The 3585-nt window shown below is 59.3% G+C and overlaps 1 protein-coding gene across 3 annotated transcripts in view; it reads right to left on the reverse strand.

Annotated features, from left to right (window-relative positions):
* Positions 1-3579, reverse strand: part of UNKL (unk like zinc finger) — a 37022-nt gene extending 33443 nt beyond the window's left edge. For 2 of the 3 annotated variants that reach the window (XM_006146370.3, XM_027771033.1), the window contains exon 1: positions 3385-3504. The gene's annotated coding sequence lies outside the window, so the exon portion shown is untranslated. Of the gene's footprint in view, positions 1-3384 lie in introns of all 3 variants that reach the window. The other variant, XM_006146371.2, reaches the window with a different exon arrangement.
* Positions 3580-3585: the final 6 nt, after the last annotated feature.

Consider the following 3585-nt stretch of genomic DNA (forward strand, 5'->3'; position numbering starts at 1 on the left):
CCAAACAGAACAGTCTTATTTCCCCAGCAGGTGGCGTGGCAGGTAGGGCACTGGACTCCCACAAGGCTGACAGCAGTCTGAGTCCCGGACCTGGTGGCTGGCTTTCTCACTTTCTTTATCTTTCTCTCTCTTACTCTGTCCCTCTCTGGTCAAATTAAAATAAATAAATAAAATAATTCTTTAAAAAATAATAATTATTGATAGGACCAGCAGATGGCATAATGGTTACATCGCTGGACTCCCACCCAGTCAACCATAGTTCGAGTCCTGGACCCGGCGGCTTAAACTCACACTAGACGTGTGTGAGTAGCTGCCGAAGATCCCGAGAGGAGAATGGAGAAGGGATTGCCCTGGGGGCGATTTCTCATTCTCTGTCTCTGTCTCTCCAGCAAATCCATGTGCCCTATAGCAAAAATCTCTCTAAAAAACTAAATGACAGTGGACTCCCACATGGCTGACAACGGTTCAAGGCCCAGACCCAGCAGCTTGAAAATCAGACCAGATGTGGGCATGTGTGTCTAAACCCCCGAGAGGAGAATGGAGGCGGAAGGGCTGTGGTGTGGCCATCCCCCCAGGAGGTGATGAGAGAGAGAGAGACAGGGTCTTCCTGTACTCCAGTTGGCGCTGAGCTCACGATCTCCAGCCTCGGCCTCTGGGAGCTGCGACTTGAGCGGGAAGGGTCTCTCAGGAAGAAGAGCCCGACGCAGGGCATGCACGAGAGGGGCAGCCACAGAGAGCCTTGCTAAGACATGCGCTCTTCTAGAAAAGCCTCAGGACCTCCCACCAGTCCTTCCTGAGACCAAGCGGGAAGCCCAGGCTGACCTTGGGCCCACCAGTCACAGGTCAGCATCTGCTGAGAGGCGGGGGAGGAGCCAGAGGGGCCCTCCATGCCCAGCTTGGGCAGGAGTGACAACCGGGGTGGCCGCCTACCGAGGAAAAGGGATGACAGTAAGGTGCCCAGGGAGGCTGGTGATGGTCAGGGAGCCAAAGGGGGCCTGCCACGGGAGAGGGGACGGCAGGCCAGCTGAAACGGGAGTGGGCAGGGAGAGGAGGTGGCTGGGTGCCAATCTGGGGTCCTCACCCCCCTCTTGCCCAGGCTCAGGTCCCGGGGCCCAGCCAGGACCCAGAACAAGGCCGGGTGCTCACTTTGCCTGGTGGGGGTTTCAGCAGTCTGACGCTCGTTCACGCTCTAAAATAACCGGTCGGCAGTACTCACACCCAAAATAGGAATTTCAAGAGCCAGCGAACGGGGGTGAAGGAAGACCCAGTTCTCGTGAGGAGGCAGTATCTATTTACAAGCTCCATGGCAATGCTGCGGATGAGCCCACGGAGCCCAACGGGACGCACCTGGCTCTCCCACCTGCAGATGGGCAGTGCACCCCTCCGTGGAGCAGAGCAGCGGAGTGAGCTGTAATTACTGAAGAGAGACCCCCCAGGGATGGCCGGCCAGACGCTTCCTAACGCCCGGGCGGCAGTCAGCTCACACACGGCGCGAAAGCCACAAACGGAGTCTTCCCCTGCATGGCTCGCCACTTGGCGCTCGGCACACACATACACACGCGTGTGGCCCCACACAGGTTTCTCGCTAGCACACTGAGCCCCGGCAGTGCATGGGATCTAACAGCGATCGAGTCGCAGCCTGGATGCCCGCCTAGGGTAGGCACTCGCTGTGCACGGTCCTCCGTGAGAACTGGGCCCAGCCCAGCACCCAGTAGGTGGTCAGCGAGGCCCGGGACCCCGACTCCGGCCTGAGACAAGTATCAGTGCTTACTTCCAGGCATCAGGAGCGGCACTGGCCAACTCTGCGGCTGACCCTGCGCTCGAGTCCCGGACTGCGGCTTCAGAAAAACAGCAGGCATATGTGCGTGCCCCGAGTCCCAAAAGAGGGGCGAGGTAGGAGAGAAGGGCCGGGCAGGGCTCGCTCCTCTCTGGAGGGCGAGGTAGGGGAGAAGGGGCCGGGCAGGGCTCGCTCCTCTCTCTGGCAAGCACGTGAGCCCTATAGCAAAAAAAAAAAAAAAAAAAAGGCACGGCCAGTGAATACTGTCAATCAGCGCCCCCACATCCAACCCTGGGACGGGGCCAAACAAACAGCGTTAATGGTCTTCACACTTCTGCAGGTCCCGTGCCCAGGGTCAAGTGGCAGTGGCCTCCTGGCCCACGGTCTACAGAACGACAGGCTTACCCAAGGGCCCAGGGTAAGTCAGGGACTGCGCTCAGACTCCACTGTGTAACACCTGTCTCAAAGACCCGCCTGCAGAGAACAGCAGTTCAACAGGCGACGACATCACACACCTCCACAGCGGACAGCCGAGCAGGAGCCTACGTCCTCGCCCAAGCAAAGCAGCTGCTTGCAAACTCAGGTGTCCAGCGCCTTCCCGGCACGCCGTCCCACCCGGTGTCCACCCTGGCCTTCCCGGGACACCGTCCCACATACAGGCCTTCCCGGGACACCGTCCCACCCAGTGTCCACCCTGGCCTTCCCGGGACACCGTCCCACCCGGTGTCCACCCTGGCCTTCCTGGGACACTGTCCCACATACAGGCCTTCCCGGGACACCGTCCCACCCTGCATTCAACTAGAAACCTCCCCACGAGTGCTAAGTGTCTGTGAGATGACACCCTCTCAGGGAAAGGACAGGGAAAAGACACCATGGGGTCTGGTGCAAGGGAGCGTGAAAGTTGTTCTCCACACGGAGGGTAGCTGGGGAACCCTCCCCTCAAGACCTGAGAGGCTAAACAGTGTCCTCTTTATTTGTGGGGGGACAGGTTTTTGCTATAGGGCGCGTGCGCTCGCCAGAAAGACAGAAAGTGAGAAATCACCCCCAGGGGAGATGGCCACGCCGCAATCCCTTCTCCTCCATTCTCCTCTCGGGATCTTGGGCACGCACGCACACGCGCCCGGTGTGAGTTTAAGCCACCGGGGCTGGGGCTTGAACTGTGGTCTACATGGGAGTCCAGCGACATAGCCATTACTCCAACTGCTGATCTCAACAGCGTCCTCTTTAAAGGGCCCAGGGCCTGCAGTCACCCGACAATAGGGACCACCCCACACCAGTTTCTGCCCCTCATTCAAACATGTACCCTGACTTGCAATCTCCAGTTTCCCTATTCTGCATACTACAAAATAAAGACCTGTCATAACACCGTCAGGAAACTTGTAGGAAAAATCAACCAAAACGAATCTTGGTTTCCTAAACTAAAAGTGCTACGAATAAATGACCCTGTGCAAATACAGCAGCAGCTAACGGGGGCACGGTCTGCACACCCCCTCCAGCAAGCTCTGCCCCACGGCCGCGCCAGTCCGCCGGAGCCAAAGCCAAGTCACGCCGGGCTCCACGCAGACCGCGGTGGGCGGCGAAGCAGGCCCGGGCAGGGCGCCACTTACTGGTCGCCGTCGGGGCACAGGCCGGCGGCCTCGTCGTACTTGGGGCAGTACACGTCGGGGCTGTAGTTGAAGGTGCCGTCGCGCCTGCGGAGCGGCCTGCGCCGACGCTGGTTTGGGAAGTGCCAGTGGAAGCACGTGAACGGCCGGTGCTGGGCACACCTGTGCTGCACGAACAAGGCGCACTGCTCGGTGCGGAACTCC

Source organism: Tupaia chinensis, unplaced genomic scaffold, assembly GCF_000334495.1.
Source record: "Tupaia chinensis unplaced genomic scaffold, TupChi_1.0 Scaffold000178_1, whole genome shotgun sequence".
In the NCBI taxonomy this organism is placed as follows: Eukaryota; Metazoa; Chordata; class Mammalia; order Scandentia; family Tupaiidae; genus Tupaia; species Tupaia belangeri.